General features: G+C 39.8%; 1 protein-coding gene across 1 annotated transcript in view; it reads right to left on the bottom strand.

The window, feature by feature from the left end:
- Window positions 1-12,532, bottom strand: part of NCK2 (NCK adaptor protein 2) — a 55,945-nt gene extending 43,413 nt beyond the window's left edge. Inside the window, exon 1 of the mRNA XM_009276108.1 lies at window positions 12,459-12,532. The gene's annotated coding sequence lies outside the window, so the exon portion shown is untranslated. The remainder of the gene's footprint in view (window positions 1-12,458) is intronic.
- Window positions 12,533-21,476: the final 8,944 nt, after the last annotated feature.

A 21,476-nucleotide genomic window follows, 5' to 3' on the forward strand; every position in this document is an offset into this window, starting at 1 on the left:
TCAGCTTGGGGGGGGCTGTTTTTTAGAAATTTGCATTTTTATTTCATTCAGAAAGCAGGACAAAGATTAACAGACAGTACTGGCAACCTTCTAGAGACCAGGCAGAAAACGCTGAAAGGATTTTTGTAGTTAGAGGATTTTATTACTGCTTCATCCAACCCAGATGGTATTTTTAGAAGAAGGTATTTCCCCATATCTTGAAAACTATACAAAATTGCAACTTTTCATGACCTCTTATTATATACTTATCAGGAAACACAAGAACCGTGAATTATTACGTTATCATCGCTGGTTTTAGTCTGTTGAAAGAGGAAAAAAAATAATGTCTGAATACAAAGCAATTCCAACCACAGATAGCCAGCTAACATCCCTTCCTACCAACCCCTTCCTCCAGCCTTCAGCCCCCACATGCTCGTGCCATCTGCCCTCAACCTCCCTTTCCTGCATCTGTTGCTGCAAGCTCCACCAGCAGGCAGGGCTCGGGCAGGTGCCGGCAGCGGCTGCAGGTTCTCGTTCTGCCTCCGTCAGCAGCCTACACAGATGCAACTACTGCGGATGACCCAAAATGTGGTTAGTTTTTCCACTATTAGGGCAAAAAGCTGCTTCTTGCTTTATTTTGAAGGCATTGACATCAAGAGCGATGGTTTTCCACATTCTAGACAGCAATGGTAAAACCCAGACTGTGCAGAGAGGACATCTTCAGACCCTTCGGCTGCAAAGAGCATGAGACAAACAGGGAGGAGGCAGCTTTTTTGGCCTATGTTTCTTGGCTGCAGAGTAAACACAACAGAACCCCCAACACTGTCTCACATTTAGATAAATATAGCGAGAGGGTGAGAAAAGAGCATCGGTTCACCTCTTCCTGAATGCTTTTAAAAGCAGTTTCAGAAAAGCCACGCAGCTAATAAACAACTCAACTGTAGTAAAGGAAACTTTTGGGAAAAGAGACCTCATCTCGCCTCTAAAACAGCAGCTGTGATTAACGGCCACATCTCCACGTTGGTTTATCGGTGTTTCTACTAAGTCAGAGACACGGATAAGCTTAATGTTTGTCGGTGGTGTTGTGGACTGTTCTCTCTCCATTCCTCCCAGCAGACAACATTTAAGCTTCCCTATACATTTGGAAATACATGAAAACAAAAACAAAAAAAAAAAAAGAAAGAAGAGAGGGGAAAGTCCAGAAAGAATACAAACATACATTAGGTGTCTAGCCAAGACAAAATTACAAATCATTTTACACCTACCAACCTGTCCACAGTCCCTTACAAAAAGGGGGTAGGAGGGAGCCAAGTACACAAGATCATAGAAAAAAACCAGACACTCTACTGAGAGGACATTTAGGTAATATTATCTATATGATAGACTGGTGAAACATGCTCTGCGGAAGAACAAATTAAGTGTACTGCTGTTCATGCACTTTCATCCTCACTATCAATAAACCTTCCTTCTCGCCTTGAAATTCAAACAGCCAGCCACTCAGGATATGGTGAACACCATGAAATTTTATAAAGTAGACACCCTTGAATTTCTTTCAAGATTCAAAAAAAAGCATTTGAATGATTTGCTTCTGTCCTGGTTTCATCTGGGAAAGAGTTAATTTTCTTCCTAGTAGCTGGTACAGTGCTGTGTTTTGGATTTAGCATGAGAATAATGTGATAACACACCGATGTTTTAGTTGTTGCTAAGCAGTGTTTATACTGAGTCAAGGACTCTTCAGCTTCCCATACTCTGCTAGTGAGGAGGTGCACAAGAGCTGGGAGGGAGTATAGCCAGGACAGCTGACCCAAACTGGCCAAAGGGATATTCCATACCATGTGACGTCATGCTCAGTATATAAGTTGGGGGGAGCTGGCCGGGGAGCAGTGATAGCTGCTTGGGGACTGGCTGGGCATTGGTCGGTGGGCAATTGCATCACTTGTTTTTCCTGGATTTTGGATTTTCCTCTGTTGTTGTTTTCCTTTTCATTACAATTTATTATTATTTTATTTTATTTCAATTATTAAACAGTTTTTATCTCAACCCACGCGTTTTCTTACTTTCGCTCTTCCGATTCTCTCCCCCATCCCACTGGGGCAGGGGGAGGCTGAGCGACCTGCTGTGTGGTGCTTGGCTGCCAACCGTTAAACCATGACAGCTTCCATTGCTGCTTCTTTTCCCCTAGCTCAAACATTCAATGGTCTGCAGGAAGTGTTAGTGCATTTATGTATTGTATAAACAAAGAACAGTCCTCAGACATAAGAAGTTTAACCTTGATCTCGCACAGAAGGACAAAGCTCAGAATCACTGTGGATTGCTACATTTTACTGCTAATCCCTTGAAACACTGCTACCTACTTTTCAAGGGATTTAACTTTAAACTGTCTATAAAATGCTGAAAATAAAATTGAACTGCTGACCTTCTGTTCCCCAATAGAAAAATCATATATTCGCTTTTTAACTAGAAAGAGGAAGAGATGTTTGTTCAGTTCAAAACCACATTTATTCCCAACCAAAGCTGTTTAAGGAAAAAAAGAGAGTACATTGCCCATTTCAAGACAATGTTCACTTTATAGTCTTAAGCAATTTATCAATTGCTTTACAAAAAAACCCATTCAATCTACCTCATGACAGTAGGAAAATGTGAAAAAAACATGTATTAAAACAATTTTTAACTTTCTAGCTCACAGAGCACTAAGTATTTTAAGGCCCCTGTTCAGACTCTGTTCTCATGAGCTTTCCAGTTTACTGTCATTTCAAATACTGAATAAATTCTTAGACTTCTGGATTTTTTACCCGGTCACCTGGACCAGAATTTTTATCCAATATAAAAGATGCATGTGGCAGCAAAAATAATTTTCAATTTAACTCTCAAGGCAATGTTCCACAGATTTTTACCTGAATTTGGGGTTACTGAACACTTATTTCTCCTATCTAGGAGAGTTTTCTCAGACAAAAAGCTACTTTCTAGAAGCAGGGTCTTTGAATAGTACAGGGGAAAATAATCACCGGATGCAAGATATTATTCTTGATTCTGTGCTTATGTACATTACCAAAGAGGCAGCTTGAAAGATACAGTGTTAGATTTCATTAAGAAACAGCTAATACCATTAAATTTATTCCGATATATATCTGTACATCTTTCTGAAGAAGACTGGACCACGAGACAGTTACTTGGAAAGCTAACCTTTTAATTTCCTGATAGGACACGTACCAAGAGAAAGCACAATTTAAATGAAGAGACACTCTTGGATCTTGTATGAGATGTGAGTGAACGCTGCAGCTTCCCAACTCTCTCGTCGGTCAGATTGACTGCTGTGCTAATGCTACACAACCGGGAAGGTATCAGCCCAGGCAAGAAAGGGCCATCCCAGCCTCCCGCTGAAGTTGTCTGTTCTCCTTCCACCTAACAGCTCTTCAGAGTCAAGACAGGAACCCTCTCTTACCGCTCCCAAAACACAAGTGCAGAGGAAACTCTATCCCTCACACTTTTCCAAATAAAACAGGTTTCAAAACAACCTGTCCTATAGCTCTTAAAAATGCTTTAAATTTAAAGTCAAGACTGCATTTTTGGTCTGGAATGTTGGCAGCATTTATTTATTTCAATCAAATTATTTCTTACATACCTTCCTCCAGTTCAAATGAGGTCTTCTTCCAAAACATAGTACTTGTGAGTGCTCTGCTACACGATTACAGCAGCAAGCCATTGTTAATTCCTCAGTTAAAGGGGACAGACACGATACCAAGAGAGAAACACCATTCACCGAAGGAGGAAATGGATGAAAGGGGGTTTATTGAAACCCTTCTACCAGGCATGCTCCAGGGAACGCAGGCTGCTGTAAGCACGTTAGGAAGATGCTCCTTATTCTGAACTCTTACCTTGCAGTTCAGGTGTCAGCTGCTTTAAGACGGCTTACACAGACAACCTAAAACATTGTTCCACTGCTATTACCCCAACATGATTTTCCACTGAACCAGAACTGCTGCTCAAAAAGATAAGCTTCTGAAAGTAAAACTTTTATCAGATAAAGACTAGGAATATCAGACTTTTTCCATAGAAACAGTTACCCAAAACCAAGAATAAGCAATTAGAAGAGTCTACATTTGTATGAGCAAAATATACATTCAATAGAGACCAACATTGCCTGGCGATGCCAGACTCTCGTCCTCCTTTATTCCCACTCTCAGCTCCAGTGCTTGAACAAAACTGAATCTTTCCAAACTCCTCTAAATCCCCTCCTACCGTTTTATCTTCTGCCAAAAATGTCTCCACAGCTCACTTTTCTGAATAAAATCTCCCCGCAATAAACAAATCGGTTCAAAATGAAACATTTGGCTTTGGCTGCTACCTCGCATTCCCTTTCAACCAGAAATGTTATGTACTCTTACACTTATGAGACGTTCTATCCTCACACGCTCACAGACACATTTTCTTCCTCACTCCCACCAGATAACAATAAAATGCATCAACAAATGTGAAAGGGAAATAATAGTAGCCAAGTAATTTCCAAACATGGAGAGAGACTGTGGGGATTAATATCTGTACTAGGACCAAGATTAAATAAAGGAAAAACAGTTTCAAAACCACAGGTTTGAAATTGAGAAGTTTAGCCACAGAGTTCTCGTTACTTCTGGATTAATACAAATTCAAAAATTTATATTGCTACTGAGTTTCAATAAAAGTGACTATGCCATCATTGTTTCATATACAAGTTTAGTTGAGAGCCACACAAAATATTTAGTACCTGACAGCTTCCTGTAGTACCTTAGTATTATTTGTAGTCAAAATTCAAGAGTGACATGCCACAACTCTGTTATAAGTAATATTACAACAGAAGAAGAAAATTCTCTTCATTATCTAAATCAGACCTTACTAAGAGAAGCCAATAGTTACCAAATCTGCATCAGGCCTCAATGAAAAAGGCTTTTTAAAGAAAATTCATACACAAATACTGGGAGCTGTGGAGCACTGTATGAAAGGAACGGCAAACTACAATCCCTTGACTCATCAAAAGTAGGAGCGAGTATATAGAAATTCACAAATTACCTCAAGGTGGGGAAGAGAACAGGGAGAAGAGGGAAGACACATGCATCCCCTCTCCCCCTGGACCTCAGGGAGAACTTACAGAAGAGAGATCCCTTTTCCTTTCCTGTGTTATAGAACCTCTGAATGCTTCAAGACTAATACCAAGCATTTTTATTTTATTTGTTCTTAAGCTCCTTGTTGAAAATTAAGCTCTGAAGAACAGGTCTTGGACTGAAGTGTTATTTGATGCCTTGTTCCTGCTCCTCTAGTGTGTAGTACATTTAGGTTCAAAAACTCAAACCTGAAACCAAGCTTTAGATCCAAAAGGGTAAGCAGTACTGTGTCATTGCATCAAATGCTGTGCTCAGTTTTTGTTACTCTTATTTTTAAGAATTCTACAGAATTAGTCAGGATACTGACTCAGGATGCGGAGATGCCCAGCCATCACTTACAGGCCAGAATCCTTAGTCTGACCACAGTGGCCTGCTTTGTGACATCATTTTCCTCTTCTTCTCCTGAACCACAGCCAGGGAGCAGGTCACAACCACCTACTGATCTCTCTGCCACCACCTTTTTTTCTGAAGAATACACAGCAGCAGCCGCTCCTCACACAACCGGACATAAGCCCACCAGCACACACATGGGACGCCTCCGTTTTGGCCACATGATGATGTGTTGCCAGTTACACAGTTACAGCTCACAGGTCAAGACTTCCTGAAGTTTCAGTAACTTACTGCAGTCAGAAAGTATGTTATAGCAGCCACGCATCCAAAGGGTGCCTGAAGCGCAAGTCAGCAGTTGAGAATGCAAGATTCCATTATCCCTCTGACGGTAAATTCAATTTCTAAAGAGCACAACTGTCAAAACCTTGCTTAGGAGCTAGTTTCAAAACCAGTTTTATAAACATATATATACAGACACGCACACCAGGTTTGTTGTTCTAGTCACAACATTTAAGTAAACCCAAGGATGTCACACCCTTTTCTTTTGAGATAAATGCTTTAGCTTACCAAACACCCATAAACCAGCACTCTCTCTAGCAATAACGGAACAGACCTTTGCAGATCCTATACAAATCCAGAGCTGGTAGAAAATACCATCCAGTAATCTTGAGGGAGAATTAAGAAAGGAAAAGTAACACTCTGACTGTTTAATCTTGAAAGATAAATTCAGAGATCAAATATAAAGAGAGGTCTAACCCTCATTCAACAGCATTTTTTTGGGCTGGTATGTGATAACTTGAGAACTAATGGTATGAGATGACCAGCTTATCAGGGAATGTGCTAAGCACCAAAGGACAAAAAACTACTGATTTTGCTGCAAGACAGAGAATTCAAAACCAGCCCCTTGGGAAAATCCAGATCCCCCAAACTACCTGATGCTTCAGGCAAAGGATCTCTCTGGTATCACCTGTGATAGCTTGCTTGCATCAGAGGCAGATACTTAACTTGCATATAGGAACAGGTCTGTTAAGATGTCAGTATTTCACATTAAAAAAAAAAATTCAGGCTACAGGTACATTTTATAGGATAGTGGGAAGATGTGGAACAAGTGGTCACAGGGAAAAGAGGTGCTAAAAAGAAATGCAAGGACAGACTACTGAGGAAAAAACCAGTGTGAGTAGCAATGACAGTAGCTGGGGATTTGCTGGAAGGATTGCACACACAGCTGCTGAATCAAAAAGCAGGAGTAGGTTCATTTAAAAGAAGAGGGGGAGACGGTGACAGAGTAGGTAGAAAATAAGCTGCACAGAGGTTCCAGTATGGGGAACAACTAAGAGCAGCTGACACAGACAACAGCCTCCAAAATAAGGAGGGATAAGATAAGAGCTGCAAGGGATCCCTGAAACAAAAGGGTATGAATAGAAAGCACAAAGGAAAGCAGGGGTTAAACCCAGGAGACTGCAAGGAGCCTGTCATGTCTTAAAATGAGACTCTCAAAATCAGGGAAAGAAAAATAGACTGTAAAAGGTTCGTATCTGTATGCATGGTATTCTATGCTTCGTGTTACTACTGGCTTAAAAAATAAACAACAGGACAAGCTCATTTTCTCAGTCCTCTCTGCTTAGTACAATTCCAGCTTTGTTACTGCAGTGCAAACACTAACTGTAATCCAAGATTAATTAACCGAGTTATTAGAAACAGAATTCCACAGCAAATATACCACACTAACCTTTAAATATTTTCTGTTCTGTGAAATTCACCAATTTCAGCAGTTATCCGGAGCACCTCTGGGTAACACACACAAAACCATTCCCCAGATAGGAAACGAGATGAACTGCGTGTACAGTCTCTTCCCATTCATTAAAAGGCAGTATCTCAGCAAACCAAACTGTTTTTTAATATCATAATACATTTGATGTAATACATACCATTTGAATATGATGTTATATGGAATATGTTAAAAGCACTACTGAAAATACACACGTTTACAGTTTTAGCCGTATTTCTACTACACACCAATTCTAACATGAACAATGAATCATTTAAAGTTCCCTCAAAGCCTCCACACCAGACGAACTGCCTTCCAGCCGTTATCAAATGGAGGAACAAGCCTTCAACTGATTTTGTAAGTGACCTACGCCAACGCTGGCTGCGTGCCCACTCCTGCAAAGCAACAGCTCAAGCAGTCAGCCCTAAAGAGCTATGAAACAGGCACGGCACCCGACAGAAACCTGAGGGGAGGGGATCTCCAGGAGGCGTTTGCAAGCAGGAGATGACAACAGCTCCTTTATGGGGCAGTTAGATCTTGGAGTAACTCGGTGACCTCGGTGGCCTCAGCTGCTAATCTGCTTCCTCCTTCAGGAGGGTTTGGGATCACTGACCCGCCCCTGCGCCGGTACAGCCCTATCGCACTACACAGAGCTGGCACAAGGACTGCTCCCAGTCCCCGCATCCCGAAAGCCTCAAGCTGACTTTCCCCGACCTATGCCTCTATGTATAACACTCACCTACGTCACGAACGCCTTCAGCATCTCAGGATACCCTCCCTGTGATGTAGCTTAACTGCATAAGCTATCTTGAAGAGTTTCTCAAGATCATATTCAAAGCCACATCGGTTGTCCCTCAAAAGTGCAGTGCACATTCAAATCTTCACGCTGAACCTGGAGTAATGCAGGGATATGTTTATTTAGAAACCACAGAAATAGGGGCTCAGTAACCAGTTCTGCCAGTGGCATTCCTCTGAAGACTGGTCAAGACACTAAGGCTGGTCACTGCGTGTTTTGTGCTCAGTTCACAAATATACTCAGCCACAAGCTTAACCTCAGCTTATTCATATATATCTATTTTATATATATAGCTTAACTCAAAGCTATATTCATGAGCAACATGCTAGATTCTTCTCAGCAGGCAAAGCTTTTTGGCTGAGAAAAACTGACATGCTGGATGAGAAGACAGCCAAAGTCCACACTGGCTATCAAACCACAAAACTACTTCCACCAGGAAAAACGTGGTCATCGTTTTGTTTTTACTGAACCCAATTTTCATGTATTGATGAAAGCTGTACAGTGTCCTCAGATGAGGAATCCATACGGATTGCAGTTAAAAGGCCATTTGTGGGCCATAACAGGTACCGTTGATATCTACAAGCCTGAGTTGCACCTGAAGCTATCAAAGCTGGCAAAAAATTATAGACAAGTGATTCTTAATAATCTATTTTGATATTATTAGTAAATAAAAGCATGCCTGTATTTTCATGCAAAGAACTACAATTACTACAAAGAGAAACAGAAAAAAATGTAGTGAAAAATCTAAAAGACAAAGTACTAAAATTACATAATTCAGGGACGATCAATTTTTTTGGGGGGTATACCTGTGGTTATGGGGGGTATAGGAGTGGGATGAAAGTGTTCTTCCCTACTGTCCACAATTATAGATTAGAAAGTATTATGCAACTAGCATAACATAACCGGCAGTATTCTATAAATCCATTTATTATACTAAATGTCTGTAAATATATTTAAGGAATGCTAAAGTTGCATTAAAATCAACACTTTAGGCACGTGGGATAATTTATGTAATTACAGGATTTTTTTTTTTTTTTTTTAAGGGAAAGGAATCTAGACATCCACTCAGTACATACCTTTCATTCTCTTCATTACTGTCAGAATCAAAATTTCCCATAACTAACTCATATGAAACACTAAGAATAGGTATTGCTTTCCTTAGTTCAAACTCCTCAAAAACCAACAACTACAAACATGCTGATCCACAGAAAAATACCAAGAAATATTCTGATACAGCATCGCAGACAGTGCCATCAAGTTGAAATGCCTGTGGTGCGTTCTCCTCTTTAAACGAGGAGGAGGAGGAGGATCAGTCTTTCAGAAGCTGTGAGCAGGTCCCCAGCCTCGCAACGTGAGGAGTGCGTTTGCGTCGCGGTTGTTCTGAGTACCTCTACAGTCTAGGCTTTACTGTAGCCACTGACAACTGATCACAGTTTGGCAAATCTGCTGAGTACTACGACACTGGTAACTCCTTACACCTGTTTGCTTCTGATCTCATCAATCTCCCTTCTGTGTACAGAGGTATCCCTGAAGAACCAAACAGTACATTCTATAAAGGGGTATGAAGCCTCAAAAAATTATACTATTAAAGAACATTTCCCAGAAGATTTTATCTAAAATACAAAAAAGAACTGCCTAAGGCACATATTAATACTGCAATCCCTTTTCAAAACATTCTATTGTGAAAATACAAGATGCAATTTATTTTTTTGATTCAAAGACTCATGAGGAGAATGAGGAACAAGTTCAAAAGTACAAAATACAACTACATACAATATGATGTTCTAAAATAGGTTAAATGCTTTTCGGGTAGTTTCAGATTTGCAACAACTGAATGATTGCAATAAATTGCGAGAACATCAGACTTCATCTGTAACTTCATACTAATTTAATTGCAGAAATTACAGATTTTTTTTTTTTAAAGGCTGCTTTCCATATAGTCCTTTTTTTTTTTTTTTAAGGGAGAAAAAGAAAAAAAGAGATAGAAAACCAAAAACAACTGAAAAAAGCCAGCTTGCCCAGCTAGATAAAAGATGAACTGGCAGATCTTGACAACCACATACTAATTACACTGTAGTTCTGACTCAACAAAATCCTATAAGGACACATTATTGTCCACAGTTCGGTGAAGCTTAAGAACATTTTGAGCGTAATTTGTGAATATTTACTCTGTTGCCAATTGCATTTCCTTTTCAAAGGGCAAAAGGTTTACTATGTTCTGGTTCAACAAAGCATTTCAAGTGTAGGCTTTACTGAACCTACACCTATGCATTCATTTCCTTTCGAGAAAGGCATTAGAATGCTCCATGTTTTGCAGAATCACATCTTTACCAAGTTGAATATAGTCCATCAGAAACACGCACACAAAGGATGGAAAAAGACATAAAATATTAATACCGATGTTATATTTAATTTTGTTACTGAAATTAAGTGTTGTCTAATTGGACACAGCAAGTATTCTGGGTACCCATACTTTAAAAGGAGACACCACTACATGCCCCACCAACTGAGATGTCCAAATAGTTCTTCCTCTCCTCCTTTCAGTGAGCTATTATGTATTTATTGCCTTTTTGGGAAGTATATAAAACCTTCACCTGCTGTAAACACCTTCACTTTGGGCACATTTGGTTCCCCTCCCCTCTTCTTGTTTTAAAGGGTAGAAGAAAAAAATCCAACAAATAAAGATGACTCTAAACCCATAACCCAGATTCCAAATACCTATTTCCTTGAACAAAGCAGTGGATTTTTTTTTTTTTTTAATTCTTTTCACTGAAGACTGAACTGAAAACTATAATAAAAAAGGGCAAGAAAGAGATTCCGAAGATAAAACTCTAAAGAGTTTTATATTACACATTTGAAATAAATACAAAATTTGGGCCATAGTCAATATGCTTACTTTTGAGCAGAAATTTTAGTAGAAAAATTAGAATAATTTTACTATGATTAAGTCTACAGTTTGACAAAGCTTTGGCTTTATGACTGTGTGTTTTCTTTTTACATTAACAGCCCTTTCAAGAATATTTTAATTTTGCTACCAACATGACACACAAAAAGTATAAGGAAAACTTTCTAGAGTTTCTACTCCAGAAAATGATTACAAAAGATTTCTCACTATTAGTCTTTAAACACAAATACAAAATGTTCAAGACTATGCTCTGGTCTGTTGGAAAGGCCAGGGTTATAAGTTTGTCCATTATATTTAAAGACATGTATCAGATAATTTGAAAATGTAGAACAAAAGCCAATTGTAGCATCTCAGAGTTTCTATCCTAGTACTTCGGGATTTCCTTTTCAGTTTGAAGGAAACAGAATCATTTGCAAAAGCATATGTAGATGTTATACTTAAGACTGGATTGCATTTTTAATTCTAACTGGTTCACCTGCACTTTATTAAACAAATTAAGTCTAATTTCAACATCTGATAACACTTCATTGAACAAGTATTTAACAGAACTCACAACAAATATCAAGGCACACGAGGACTTCATACATTGCTTTCCATTTGAAGGCTCAAAAATGTCAATAATTAGCCTTCATAACTTCCTTCTGAAGAAGGTAACATTATTTTTATTTTATAAACAGAGACTTTGAGTAAGAAATAATAAATCCACCTGGTAAAGTAATGAATGAAACTAAAATTCCCAGTCTTCTGCTCCGTGCTGCAGCCACCACAATGCTGAAAGTTCATTCAGTGTTCTGCCTTTTTGCTTTTATTTTTTGGTACAGTTGTAATGAGGTTTCATTTTATTAAAAGTTTCTGTTAATAAATCTCTACTAAGCCACAGAGATCAACTACAGTTACTAGAAAGAGACAACAGGGTACATGAATTAACAGAAAGAACATAGCCAGACTCTACCACAAAATGAATTGCATGGAAAACATCAGCTTCATTAAGTTACTTCAGGCCTTCAGAGCCAGCCCAGGAAGATACTCTATATATACACTGAATGCAATTCTGTTCTACTCTCACAGAAAACCCACAAACCTTCTTTCCTCTCAATACTTTATAAGCTATTACTTAGTTTCTAGAATTCAATCAAAGAATACTTTTAAGCCTGCTCCACCACAGGCTATGGATGGCCGCCGCTACTCCTCCATACCTCCCACACCACCACGTCCTGCCTACAGCACCTTCAGGGGAAAACATCACAAGTCAAAGCAGCAGGTAACAGGAGACAGGAGCCAAAAAATAGTGGTAGCAATATTTAGTGCTTAATAGTCTGAGCCTACCCTTTTTTCTTGTCTTTTTTTTGAAAGTAAGAGCTAAAACTGATTTGTCTCAGATCACTGAAGGAAAAAGACTTGCTATTTAATCATCCATCCAGCAGTTTAAAAAAAAAAAAAAAAAATCACAAGTAGTACACCACATAAAAGCAAAAACCAAGCAATACATCCAGTTCACTCATTATCTTTAGTTAAGAAAATAACCGCTGAACTTGAACCACTCACCTTTGGCACACTGTTAAAAGGATCCAGGCAGTGAAAGGCAGGACTCTCCAACAAAGTTATGTACAGCACTATCTGAAACAACAAACAACACATGCTGTTACATGTGGAAAACTGAGGTACATCAGCAAAAGCATAGCCAGCAGTTTTGTGGGACATGCCTATTTCCACCCAGGAGGCACTCACACACATTTGGATGTGTAATCCAGCTGGATTACTACTGCGTGTGGTTTGGGGCCCTCTGGCACAAGAGATACTGACCCAACAAGAGTGAGCTCTGACAGACGCGGTGAAGTTGGTCATAGGGCTGGAGAAGTCCGTAAAGGGAAATTCTGGCTGGATGTAAAGAAGCCATGAGGGTGGCTAAGCACAGCCACATGCTCCCTGAGAAGTGATGGACCTTCCTCCTGGAAGAGTCTCGAATTCTCCTGGACATGGTCCCAGCTGCGGCCTTAGCCCTGCCGGGAGCCGGACAGCACAAGCCGCCAGAGGTCCCTCCCGACCTCCATTGTTCCGTTAAGTATTTCTAGCCACAAAAGTAACCTTTCAGAAGAGACTTCAGAGTATTTAAATATTTGTTTCTGGTTTTTAATGATGCTTCTAACTCCACAGGATGTCTGATAAATTCAGGCAGTGTAAACCCATGAAGATCCAACTCAAAGAGAAGGAAAAAATTCTGAGCGTCTTCCTGCGCTGCAGCCCCCAGCTCATAAGGATGATATATTACAACTCCTACTCAACCTGAGGCCACTCATGAACAAATGTTTCTGTTCAAAGTCTTCTCTGAACAGATTCCAACCAGTTGCCACTCTACAAAAGCATCCTATGAAGAAATTCAATTAAAAAGAGCAATTCATCCAATGATCCCGTGCATCACAATGAAGGGGGGAGGGGGAAAAAAAAAAGTATTGACAAAGGTATATGCATCACAATGAAGGGGGGAGGGGAAAAAAAAAAGTATTGACAAAGGTATTATAAATACCTTACACAGATGTTTAAAAGTGAGATTTAGACTTCCACCCATTAATAAGTGGAGTAAGAGAACTACTAAAACCACAGTTTGACAAACATTTAAGCATAAACATATCGTTAGGGGGTAGAGCATGAGAGAGTCCCTGCCCCTCAGCTCCCCAGCGGCTCACCCCTTGCTCCCCAGCAGCTGCAAAGGGAGCCAGAGCATTGCTAGCCCTCCCGAAAAACACACAAGGGAAAAAAACAGAGGAGGGCAAATCATGGGGAAGTGTTATTCAAACAGAAGAGCCTCCTGATCCATTTCAGCACCTGAATGAAGATATGCCTGTGACAGCAGAGAGCAGACGGGACTGGAGGGTGACCTACCCCCTTCTCCTCTGCCAGTCTGCTGGCTGCAACGCCTGCTGCCCCACCCCCCGCCCCGGGTTTTGAGCTTTCTACAGACACAGACCGTGGGCAACCACACTTTGCTATATCAATTTTCCTACCCAGTTACAGACCTTAACTGTGTTCTCACTGAAAACTGCTCTACATTTCAAATTACAGGACAGATATCACGTAAATGGGAAAGATACTTTAATAAATGAAGCAACATTAAAACCCTGAGGCAGGGCAGATCTATTTTCCTACTGTCTGAATGTTTTGTAGTACATGTTTTTCTCCTGTCAATAATGCAAGAACATTTTTAATATTAAGGGGAAAAAAGTGAGAAAATAAAAGTCACTTAATTTTTTGTTACAAGATCTTCTGAACAGTACTATCTTTCCCCTTCCTACCTCATAAATCATCTACTGCCCATTACCATCCATCACTGAAGTACTGTACAAAGCTTCTGATTTTGTTTGGGTTTTTTTGTTTTGTTCCTTAAAGAAAAAACCAACACTTCTCTCAATTATTGCTTCCACCTTCACAAAAGCACATCTGCATATAGAACTTGTGTTTGAAAGTGAGCTGAAAAACAGTACTGTTAATCGTCAATACCTGAAAAACTAACCTTATATTTATTAGTCAACTGGAGAGGAAGTACAGTTGGGGAAAATAAGAGTCCAAATTCCATCTAAACACATAAGAAAAGAACGAGTCGTATTTATCTCAATACAACAATGCTAACTTCCTTCTGTACAGCAAGAATGGTTTTATTTTCGCAGCTCAATTAACATACATTAAAAGTAGCTCAGAATGTTAATGGTGATAGTGCAAAGAGTCAAAGGAAGAAGATGCCCAAGAAAACCTCATTCCTACCAACACTTTGATTGAAATAAAACTCTGTTAATCTAACAGACACACGAGTGCAAGATGCAGACTAGTCTCTGTCTTCTCTGGGCTCAATTCCATTGCATTGTGACCTCCTTTTCTATTTTTCTCCTGGTAAAAATCTTCACTTTGCTATGGAAAAGCCAGAGGGAGTTTTCTGCTACGAGTCACACTAAGAGTCACTTCCCCAGAAGAGCAACCAATTTCCATCACACACCCCCACAGCCCAAAGCTTTGCCTGCAACGTTGTGACTTGCAGAGTGACTCAAACTCAGGATGGAAACCCAGACCGCAAATACTTCGCTGATACTTTAAATATGTTCCTTGAAACAATCTTTCAGATATAGAAGTTCAAGGTCTTTCTTCTCAAAGGACAGTAAATGGAAACAGTGGTTAGGGTTTGGGACTATCTGCCCCCAGGCAGAGGATCTGCACCATAGGTGGTGTCTTCTGGTTCTGCTGCTGCGTCCTACCAGCCAGGACTCTAGACAGCTGTATTTGATAGCAAAGCCAGGCTGGGGAATGAATAGTTAAACTTTGAGAGTACAAAATCATATCCATCAACCTTCAAAAGCCTTGGAGCACACATGGCAAACGGTTACTGTCCATCCAAAAGACAAACTGGCACAACATTAGAAAACTTGGGAAATGAAGTCAACAACTTTTTCGAAAGGCAGCAAGGCAAACAGAGGCACAGAGCTGGCCAGTCGTGTCCCATGGTATCACCAGTGCCCATCACTTCCGTACCATCTCGTGTGACATCCATTTGTCACATCTCAATCCTAATAGCAATACTACTGCCGTAATGTCAGCCCTGCTGCATGCAAAATGCCGTGGTTCCTTACCACTCATGACTGCCTTCATATCCTACGCTTACCGTGAGGCCCGGAGCAGAGGAACAGAAGACAACAAGGAGCAGGAATGGCAGAGTATAGGAATTGGATGAACACGTGATTACAAACATGCAAGGTAGAAAGACAAATTTGTCTACATTTGAACAGCAACCTCACTCTTGTTTGTTTTCTAGACCAAGGTCCTCCGAACACAAGGACTATGCAAGTCCCACAGTAAAAAGCACTTTTGAATAGTCAGAAATAAAAGTTTGAACTTAATGCTTGCAAACAAGCACCAGAAAATAAATATCAGTAACATCTAATAAGAACCTTATATTTAACTGTGTAATCTTTAAAGATTACAACGTTAAGATAAGTGCTCTTGTAATGATTATATTACAAGTAACATCCAAAGTTATTAACCTTTCCTTTCACTAATAGCTCTAATGTGCCCCATTTTCTTTATCCCCATGGCTAAAATCCAGATTCAGCCTTACAATGACTATTTCAATGACAATTCTCTCAGGCTCTCTTCCCAATACCCGACCACCTCCTATTTAAATTCTGACATGAAATAGCTAAAATAATCTCTTTGATACTTAATATGCTAATACACAAGAATGACCTGACCATAAACCTGTACTGCACAGAGTGGGAATTTTAACTCCAATGGTAAGGCATTCAAGTGACTCCAATAACTATGAAAAAATTCAACAACTGACGTATTACTGGTGACCTTCTGGAGAACAAATGAAAAGCATCACATTAATACAGATTCTCCTGTGGAGAAGATCAAGCTGGCAATCTGCCATTTCATTACACCATCTAGCTCCACTCCAATATTAAATATTGCCTTCCTTTGTAATTGACTGAAATACGCTGGAGCAATTGCAGGTAACCACTCTGGGCTATTAAAGCATTCCATTAAGACTTCTCCATTAGGCAGATATTTCAAATGACGTTACATCAAAATAGACTATGGTCAAAATATTTTAACTATGCAGACAATTGGGCAAGCACAATCCAGTTCCATGGAGCAGCAGACAGATCAGCCTAAGCACTCAAAAGCTCAATGACTGAATTTGCTTAAAGGGAAAAGAAACCCACCAAGTTTATTCAAGACTCTAGTACATGCTTAGTATTTTAACCTCCTAGTCATATATATCCTCACAAAACTCACTTAATATTACCTTCTCCTAAAGCTAAGAAAATGGTAACGTTAAAATATGCAACTATTCTTTAACTCGGATAAGTCAAGGCATTCATTGAACACTACATTTTAAAACTAAGTATGAAACACAGGGAGAAAACAGAAAGCAAGACTAGATTCACATCGTATTTAAGGTTTCAAAAAGGCAGCAAATTGCAACATTGCATTACAATGTATACAACATTCTGAAAACAAACAAAAAATTTAAAATCCTTTCATGCTATATACTCTACACAACTAAGCTTTTCTCCTCTTAAGATTGTGGTTCCTTAACGGCAGGGAAGCAAGTGAAACGGGGCACAAGAACAGGTTCACTGCCTTGCATGCAGAAAAGACTGCCAGATACTTAAAAAGCTGGAAAAGATTTAAGCCTGTATGCCAGCTGTGAAAATGAGACTAGCCCTTGAAGCAAAGACAAACTTCTGTGTTTAAATGGGCTCTTTTAAGCGGTCCAGGTTTGGAGCCATCACCAGAGGCTGTAAGGGTTAGCCTAAGAAATTCGGGTCTCTTCTGAACAGGGCACAGGCAGGAGGTTGTGTATCTATCTTCTCTGTGCTCCTATCTGGCATGCAAGAGCTGCAGTAAACTCCCGGCCGTGCCGTCTGTATCAAAGAGGAAGCGATTAGACATGTATCATTGGTCACTCAAACAACCTTTTTTTTTTTTTAAAAAAAAATAAACATATCCTTGGGGGTGGGGTAGGGAGAGGAACGCAGCTAGAGAAAGCGTGCAATGGCTCATGCTTTAACCACACACAATCAAAGAGGCTATGCTGACCTATATTCTCATTTAACTCCTGCAGTCAAATGCATATCCTCTGCAGACTCTGGTGTATACATGATACGTTTTCAAAAAACAAGAACATTTTTTACATCTACTTGCACAACCACCAACTCCCAATCTACTCATGAAACACAAGTAGTTGATTGTCTAAATAATATTAATGTTTAAAATAAATACTGTATTTCAAAACCCAACTTCCATTGCCAGCTTCCTCTGTAGTTGCAATCCAAATACAAGCATGACTAGCATCTTTTTAAACTGGAAAGAAATGAGGAGGGTTACATCCATTAGTGACTGCATCTTCTAAGAATTCTACAATATATATTGTATAGAGTCACATTATTTTATTAACAGGAATCACATGCTGCTTACATTCTCTCAGCTAGAAGTTTCCTCCAAAAGTCTGAGCTATTAAAAAACCTAATACTGATACCAAATTACTACCTAAACTCAGTGTAATATGCAATTTTTTTATTCCTGGCTTAAGCGGGATTTTCCATCTTGATACTTCTGATATTGACCTAATTCAAATTTGATTATGCTGAGCTGCAAACTTCCAGGGCGGTCCCTGCATGAAAGAAAGAAAAAACCCACAAAGCAGAGTGGAGATCGTGAATGGGCGGCCAGGAAGCTCCCCCCAGCAAGGCTACAAACTCTTTGAGAGGACATGTAATATCAGTCTCAAAAACAAACAAAAAAAACATGACTGACAAAAAACCCCAAACACCTGTCTTTCAGACTGATAATCAAGCATCAAAATAAATGCAAGCCCTGTCCAGTCACTCTCTGCAAGCTGAAGGAGGCTCACAACAAAGGTACCGTGCCACCAAAGTAGCCCCAGGTTTTTTAAGCATTCCTTTTTCAAGAGCCATCCGTGAAAGGTGAAGTATTCAAACTCCATTTTACCTCAATTCCCCTATTTTTTCTTTTCTATTTACAATAAAGAATAGGAACTCACAACCTTTCTAATTTTCCTTATTTAAGGGTTTACAAGCTGGCTATGTAAGCACATGTATAAATATCCCTAAAGCCCACATAGGAGAAGCAACAAAGGTCTTGATTTATGCTTAGGACAGATCTAAGCACCTCAAAAACCCTTACAAACGTATGCTGAGACACCTGAATTACCGATTATAATTGCAGATAGATAAGCAGAAATGGAACTATAGGTACCAAGGCTGTTCTTAAACTTTGTCTCACAGTATCTTTAAGGAAAGGAAAGGATTAGACTTCAACCTCAGTTAGTGCTTAACTACGCAAGTTTCTCAGGCCACGGTTCGAGCACGGGAACTATTTTCATTTCCTTAATAGGATACCTTATTATTCAAATTACAGATTTTATTTTTAGAAACATCTTAGCATTTATAGTTAGATAACCTTCTTCAGCACTTTAGAAATTAGTATTTTGTACATATAGTTTAATAATTAGTGCCAGTGAAACTTCAGCGTTTTTCTGATTGATACTTTAATTTTTTGTTTGTAAAAACTGCACGAGGACAGTTTTTTCCATTAAGTAAAATCAGCTCAGCATCTTTGAGGACCTGAGTGGTTAACAACCCATCAGCCCAAGCAGCTCCTTCACAAATCTGTTTTTCCTATTGCATCTTTGCCATTAAAATGCTTTACATGAAGACATACGACCCACCAAATCATACCAGTTCTTCCAAACCTCTCTAGTAGAGTCAGAGCTTTTAATTCAATACTTGTGGATTTCAGGGCTGTGAAAGAAGACTACAAACAGCACATTAATATATTATTTACAGTAATCTAGTAATCTGCACATGTAAATTACTGAACATGCACACCTCCACTGGAAAAAGGCATTCACAGATGCCTTTTGGAGAAGTGAAAAGCACAGATTCCGATGAATTGGCTACCACAGAAGGATGCAACGCTAACTCACTAGAGAAACACTAGGCAGAGATGCCCGATTACCACTCTTGGCTAGGGAGACTAATGTTTAAAATAAGCAAATAAATCTCACATCTACACAGTTAGAGAAGATTTGCTTTGGGGTGAGATGTAACAGAAAATGGACTGTAACAGGGGCTACAGAGAGACTACAGATCACTAATACAGTAGAGTCAAGTAAGGCAGACTTCGCCCACTGGCAATTCAAAGTTAAAGGCTGACTGCAATCCTTACTAGAGCTCCTGTTCTGGTAAATTATTCCTTCTTTCTTAGTCCAAAGAAAATCTTTCCTATGTGTACATTCAACACAGCACTGTCTGAATTTGAAATAATAGTGCCACTATCGGTGGCACGGTGCTAGAATACATGGATAAGGTGATGTTAAGAGGGATACGTTGTCAGTGGTTGTCTTTGAAACCACCAGGCAGATACAGGGAATTGGAGGAAATGCACAGAGCAGGTCCTGACTGACATCTTCAAGGAAAACACTGTCAGAACCTTCTCGATAACTCTCAAACTGCAAAGTGGCAACTTAATACCTGACGCTGATAGAACAAGGCCTGGTCTGGGCACTCCCCACCTGCTGTAAAAGCTGTCATCAACAGCTGCAGCAATCACTCCCTGTGCCTCAGCCTGTTTGGGTTTTACCCTTCCTCCAGGTGCACAGCCACCGGGTATATAAGGATGCTGTAGGCATTACTGTCCAAGTAGAGTATCTTATTCTGAAGAGTATACAAGCTCTGCCCTGTTCTGTTCAGGCAAACTGCATCTGAAGTACTGTCAGCATAAACGAGAGCCATTTCACTTTGAAAGGATGGCAGAAGGAAGTCCAGGCATCTTGGCCCTCAGGTGAAGAAATCTATGACGACTTCAGCTGAGGGAGCAAGTTGAAGAAATATCTCTCAACCACCACCAGCAGAAAGAGTAGAAAGATTTATTATTTACTCAAACCCAGTACTTCATTTACAATGTTGAAAAGCACAGGGCTGCAGAACTCGCATAAACAGACGTTAAACTGGAACCCATTAGTGAAATTGAGGGAGGGCAAAAAAACTAAAGACCACAACACAAAATCCCTTACTGAAACTAGAATATGCTTAAATAGTACCTGGTGTTAGAAATCAGTAATGCACTGATGAAAATGTGCATTTTCATTTGCATATCTTCCTTGGGAGGAGCAAGACATTTTTGTCCCAATATATTTGTATATCAAAGGCTGGGAAAAACTGACATTCCAGATTTAAAGTTTTTCTGAGTCTCCTCTGAAGAAAAACAACAAACTTCATGCAGTTCAAGTACAAAACTACCATCACTAAGGGTTGGTTCACAACTAAGAGCCAAAGGTAAGTGGAAGACAAACACCTGGAACTTAGAAGCGGCTTTGATTCCTACGCGACTTGGTAGGTGGTACATGCTAGTCAGTGATGTGTGGTACCGTGACTGTCCTCTTTGGACATGGCAGAATGGCAGTCCCCAATGTCAGCACCTTCAATGTGCAGGTCAAAACAAAACCACTAGGTTCCTCAGATCCACGAAAAGGAACCAACGCCTGAGTTGCTAGGATCGCTACTTCCTAAGAACACAGAGTACCCCAAAACACCTGCTTTTTCTTCCAAGTTAATAATCAAAAACTGTTGAAGCAGTTTTTGCCTGAACTGCCCCAGAAACTTTGCTTTAGTTTGACAAGAAGAAGAGAAACGTTAACACAGCTTTGGTTCCACCACAGCATACAGCAGCCCTAGCTGCAGGCACTGCTATTATTGCTGTTTGAAAGATAACTAGATATTCCAAAATCTCATAATACCCAAATAAAATTTGGCAACAGCCTACCTTCTGAGGTTTTCAGCACTGATTTTCTCCCTTTCATGTCTTGTACACATTTGATGGTGTCTTATTCTACCCATTTTAATCATGCCAATTCAGTGGCAGACTACAAATCAAAATGCAATAGAAACATTGCAGACCCTGTAACAATAGTCAAAACAAAGATTTCCTATGGCAGCTGTCAAATTAACGACATCTCCAAAGCTATCTAAATACAGTATCTGGGCAGAAATC

Source organism: Aptenodytes forsteri, unplaced genomic scaffold (genome assembly GCF_000699145.1).
Source record: "Aptenodytes forsteri isolate BGI_AS27 unplaced genomic scaffold, ASM69914v1 Scaffold96, whole genome shotgun sequence".
NCBI classification, from domain to species: Eukaryota; Metazoa; Chordata; class Aves; order Sphenisciformes; family Spheniscidae; genus Aptenodytes; species Aptenodytes forsteri.